The sequence below is a fragment of the Cyprinus carpio genome, chromosome A3 (assembly GCF_018340385.1).
Source record: "Cyprinus carpio isolate SPL01 chromosome A3, ASM1834038v1, whole genome shotgun sequence".
NCBI lineage: Eukaryota > Metazoa > Chordata > Actinopteri > Cypriniformes > Cyprinidae > Cyprinus > Cyprinus carpio.
In genome coordinates, this window is record NC_056574.1 from 1,896,443 (window position 1) to 1,902,625 (window position 6,183).

The window sequence follows — 6,183 nt, forward strand, 5'->3', positions numbered from 1 at the left end:
CTCTGTCACGTCTGGCCGCCGGAGTGCTGGAGGACTAGACAGGGTCTGCCCGTTCAGGGGACTCTCTGGCGCACTAGGCGCCCAGGACATCGCTAGCCGACTCTGAACTGGGCCTCTCATTGCCACTAACCCTTTTGAGGTGAGAACACAGGAGGAAACCGGTTCGACACGCAAGCTATAGAACCTAGCGAATGTGTTAGGAGTCTCTCAGCCCACAGCTCTACAAATATCTGCTAGCGAGGCACCACGAGCCAGTGGGCAGGATGATGTGACACTCCTGTGAGCACATAGCCTGAGTGGGCAGGGCACACCTTGTGCTTCGTAGGCCAAAGTGATGGCATCCACTATCCAGTGGGCCATCCTCTGCTTCGAGACAGCTTTCCCCTTCTGCTGTCCACCGTAACAGACAAAGAGCTGTTCTGAGGTCCTAAAGTTTTGAGTTCTTTTCACGTACTGTCGCAGTGCGCGTACAGGACAGAGCAAAGCTAGGGCTAGGTCTGCCTCCTCTAGGGGCAGCATTTGCAGGTTCACCACTTGGTCCCTGAAGGGAATGATAGGAACCTTGGGCATGTAGCCGGGCCGGGGTCTCAGTGTTGCACTGGAATCAGTTGGCCCAAACTGAAGGCACGAATCATCGACCGAAAATGCCTGCAGGTCCCCCAACCTCTTGATCGAGGCCAATGCAGTCAGGAGCAGGGTTTCCATAGAAAGAAACTTCAACTTGACTGACTGCAAGGGCTCAAAGGGGGCAGCGTGACCTCCACAGAGAAACCACTCGTCCAGCCTCGAAGGATCGGGCACAGTGGAGGATTCCAAACAAGCCCGACATTCTCGGCGGCCTGGAAAAGCATAGCCGTCATCTCTGGGTCTGGCTCAGACAAAGCTGTCACATCTGAAGGGGGCTTCCACCGGCTGTGGAGTGCTTGAGGGGTGACGAACTCCCTCTGGGGAAGCCGTCACTGTGATCCTCAAATCACCTCTGACTCCACCAGATACAGTGCCACCCAGATTGCCGGGACGAACACTAGATTGTAGCAAAGTAACTCGCAAACCCACACATAGAGCATGCACTATCCACAAACGCTTGCTCAGTTTGCTCAACGCCCAAACACGTGAGACTTTTAGACTGTGAAAAAGACTCAAATAAGTATTCAGCAAATATTTGAAGACCACATTGTGAATGTATATTTATGCATGTCTGACATAAAACAGCATGATGTTGGTGGAAAGACAATCATTCATATAATTTTCCTAAGAAAGGATTTAATATTATATTTTATGTATTCGATACAGTATGGGGCACTGGAAAAGATCCTTCAAAACTGTATGCAAATATCTGTAAAATTCATTGAGATGAAGATAAATCTTGCTGTAATCTGGCCTGTTGTTTGTAGAGTATTTTATTCTATTATTGTATTAATCTCTATTTCCTCTGGCTGCTGCGAATCCTTCCTCCCTGCAAAATAATTCAACACAAAAGCATTTACTGAGCTCTCATGAGTGCAGATTGTTCAGATCAATGTGAATCATCTGAAAAACTCACCAGCTCTTCTTGCACAGATGATCTGAAGAAGAATCACAGTAGGAGCAGTAAACACTGCAGTCTTAAGAATGATCAAAATCTCTACAGGAAAGATGGACAGATGAACACAATCAAGACTTTGTGAATGAAATCAAAGATATAAAATGATGATCAGTTCTTCAGATTGACTGTTTCAGCATTAATGAACTGATGTACCTCTGAATAATGATCCAGCAGAACTACAGACTTCAGTTTCTGCTGGATCTGTGATCTTGTCTGTTAGTTCAGTTCAAACATAATGAACATAGAAACAAAACATCTTAATACTTAAGCTTCACATCACAAAAATGATAAATATGTACCAGACCTGTGTGAACTATATTAATAAATGAAAATGTCTCAGTTACATATGTAAATCCACTCCTAGAAGAGTCGTCTGTTGACTAAGCAACAATACACTCTTCTTCTGCTCGTACTCCAAGACTCCTCAAATGATCGAGAAGCACGACTCAATGAGAATCTGGACGTTCTGGAGCTGCAACAAGGCCAGAGCCACGTCCAAGCAAATAACTGTGATTATTGAAGTTTTGATTTTCATGTGTAAAAATGTAATTTTAACCTGAGATGTTTTAAATATATATATATATATATATATATATATATATATATATATATATATATATATATATATATATATATATATACTTTTTTTTTTCGTTTAGAGTTGATAATATCTATATATATATATAGAGTTGATATATATATATATATATATATATATATATATATATATTTATATATATATATATGCTTATAGGAATTTATGCTTTTTTCTTACAGACAAAAGACAGCAAAGTTTAACACCAATTTCACATTTTATATATTTAAACTGATAGATTCCACACACAAAATTATTATTATTAATAATAATAATAATAGTTATAATGCAAAACTAGAAGCCTCAAAGGTATAATGCGAATATTTTTTTTTTTATGGTTTTATTAATTATATTGATAATTAATGAGTTTTTGATGTTGATGATTTATTGGAAATACTATTTGTTCTTACAATATTGATAGAGTTGACAGCCATTCTAGACCTTCATTAGTAAAGTAGTGAATTAATGATATCAGTTGTAGTGTTTTCAGAGCGGAGATCTCACTGTTGAGGTTTGGAAACATGTTTCTGCTGTGTGTGGGATTCAGTAGAGCAGAGATCATCTCTGAACCCAGAATAGACTGATGATGAACTCTCACACATTCAGATGTCACTTCCTCTTTTCTTCTGCTGCACGCCATTACATTTGATCTTTCAGTTAACAGAGGAATACGTTCAGCCGGTTTAATAAACTGAATTTAAACCCAGGTTTAATTACGTCAACCAAAAAAACTTACAGTTTCTAACAGTCCCTTAAATTCAGTTCAATTCAAATTTCCATGAAATTAATCTGCAGTATGTGAGCACATTAGTGGAGATAAGAACACAATCTAACACCTGCTTAGCAGAAACACACAGTTTAAAAGTTTCCACACAGACTAGCCTGACCAAACTGTATTTACTGGTCACCATATCAGCACTATTTAGAGGAGAGAATGTGTTATATTAATATTAATATAATATTAGACAATATTTGACCATTTATTTAACCATAAAAGTACATTTCCTAAGTCAGTTTTACATATAAATGTAGTGTTTATTTAAAACAAGGCAAAACTGCTGTTTACTCCTTTAGCTACTATTGTACAGTATGTCTGTTTTGCTCTTATACAGCTCAAATATTTAGTGTTCAGGATCATGTTCATCATGTTCATGTTCACATATCTACATGTGAGCTTGCAGACATAAAGAGCTCAGATCTGTACAGCGCTCTCTTCCTCCCTCAACACCACGACCGAGCTGAGACCCTTGAGCAAGAATTGAAACCACACTGCTGCCCACTGCTCCGTGTGTGTGAGTGTGTGTGTGTGCGTGCGTGCATGTGCGTGTGTGTGACAAACTCCTCTAATGCACTCTGAACAAGCAGAACACACACGAGAGAGTAGAGTTTTACATTCTTCACATCTGTGTGTAGTTTGATGTGTGTATGTGGCTAATTACTTTATGTTTGTGTGTACAGTAAGAGTTAAAATAGATGTATAGTTGTGTGTGTTTTTAGAAATGGAGGCATAGTTTCAAAAACTGTAAGCATTAAAAAAAAAATCAGCAATCGAAAGATCAGCAGAATTTAGCAGATATGCAGACAGTTGAGCTACTTTATTTTTTAAATGCTGTAGGGTGTTTTGCTCTTTGACCATGAAAACTAACTTCTTTACTTTACTTTTACTGTAGTATTTTGTTAGTTAGCTGACACAATCTCACTGTACACACAAAATCAAAGTGTCTGACAGCATCAGTGTGTTAATGTCTGTCACACTCTTCTGAGCTCAGAATAAACCAGCAAATAAACCATTTCTCAAACTGATAGTGAACAGTTAGTGATTCTGTACTCCATCTCTTAATGTCTTCAGAGAGGAATTCATTATATCTAGAGACTGAATTAAGAAGAAAACAGTATCTGAGAGCTGCTGTAAAGCACTGGTGTGAGAGAGAAAGTGCAGTTGTGATTTGACTTTTTTTGTGTGTGTTTTTGTTTTTGGGGTATTGTGAGTGTGTGTTGTGTGGTGTGGTATCTGTTGTTTTTTTGTATGATTTTGATGTGTAAGATGAATATTAGTTCAGCTTAGATTATGACAACTGTAGATTATAACAATCATATTTTAATCACACAAGATAAATTTAGCATTAGAATTATAATTGCACCTCTAACAGAGTCTCTGTCTAGTCTAACTGAGTGATGAGCTTGTTTTCTCACCTGAACTCTTGACAGTGTATGTGACTGAGGTCTTGACTTGATCTCTCTGAGTAACTTCACATCTCCACTCTCTGTTGTCATCTTCATTCAGGAGTGTTGTATTCAGAGTGATGATACAGCGATCTGATGAGGATGATATCTGATATCTGGAGTCTGATCTCGTCAGTTTAACACCAGTCTGATTCACCCAGAACAGCTGAATTCTCTCAGAACCGATCCAATCATCACAAGATCCTCCATCATATGAATACAACTGACAGAAGAGAGTCACAGAGAGACCTGCACTGATCTCAGTCTGTGAGGATGAGACTGAAACACAGAATAACACACACATCACACACTCTTCAATCATCAGGAGAGCTTAAATCAAGAATTTACCCTTTTTAAATTGATTACATAATCATAAAATTACCATGAAGAACATGCAGAAAAACACGAGCATCAGGTCCTTGTTGTTGATAATTCACATATTGTCTGCAAGTGTAAGATCCATAATCTTCTGTTGAGGTGTTGTTGATGTTCAGAGAGCAGTCAGACCCCAGACTCAGTCTCTCATATATCTCTGTGTCTTTCTTCTTTTTCCTTTCAGCAATCAGTTCAACTGTTGCTGAATCTCTGAATCTGTTATAGATCCATACAGTTGATTTGCATTCAAGAAGATAATTATTACAGGGCAGACGGACATTTTCACCAGAACTGATGAACACATGAGCATCATCCACTCCACTGATACCTGAAACACAAGAACATCTGAGTGATAATTATACTATATATTAATAAATGAAGTTTTATTGTATGCATATGTACACTGAACTCTTTCACAGGAGTTTAAAGAGCGTGTAGAAGTGTGTTTACCTGTGAGAAGTGAAGAGAGAAAGATCAGTCCCAGCAGACACACACGACACTCATCAGACATTTTCTCTTTCTCTGAGGCTTTCTCTTCAGTATATGATCTCAACTCTTTCTTTAAATACTATCATATCTTCCTGTGTTTGTACACTTCCTCTGATCTACAGACTGAGTGTTGAAATTCTGCTATATAATGACTCAATGCCAGTCATAATGAGAAAGTGCTGCTTTACACCTCTCTTGTAAATATTGATTAAATATTTTATTTATACTATAGAAGACATTTTTATAAGTTTATTATATATATATATATATATATATATATATATATATATATATATATATATATATATATATATATATATATATATATGAAAGCCAGATGCATTTTGAAGTCCTCATGGTCTACATGGCTGTAACTGTGTATGGAGGATGAGTAATATGTATGTTGCACACAAAAATTATTAAACCATTGGCAGCTCATGTGTAATGTATGTGCTTCTGAAAACCTCTGCGTTCCTTTAAAGGGTTAAATAAAAGGTTACTTTTAAAAATAGACCAACAGGTAAAATCCCACAGTTAAAGAAGAATCTTAAAGAAGGAACTAATGAATAACTGTAGATGGTGAGGAGAGTAACACACATAAAAAACTGGCCATATGCTTACTGGACGATGAGTGACAACAAAACTGTACAAGAATAGTAGCCTTAAAAGAGACCATTTCAGATGAACTGCTTGCGTCTCTGCTTTGTTGTCTTTGTGCAATAAAGTCTAATGTTGACTTCTGGAACTCAGTGTCTCGACTGATTCTTCTGTGAGCGAACCGAGTTTCTCCAAAACAATATCCACTCAAATTCATGAAGATTTCACTACTGTTATGTCTTTTTGTTGACGCTTAATGTACAGTACACTTATACTGTACTAGGAACAGTCTCTCAAGAGAAACCTGTGCTTGATGTTC

At 37.8% G+C, this 6,183-nt stretch overlaps 1 pseudogene; it reads right to left on the reverse strand.

Moving 5' to 3' along the window:
* Positions 1 to 1,034: 1,034 nt before the first annotated feature.
* On the reverse strand, positions 1,035 to 5,346 carry LOC109076011 (annotated as a pseudogene).
* Positions 5,347 to 6,183: the final 837 nt, after the last annotated feature.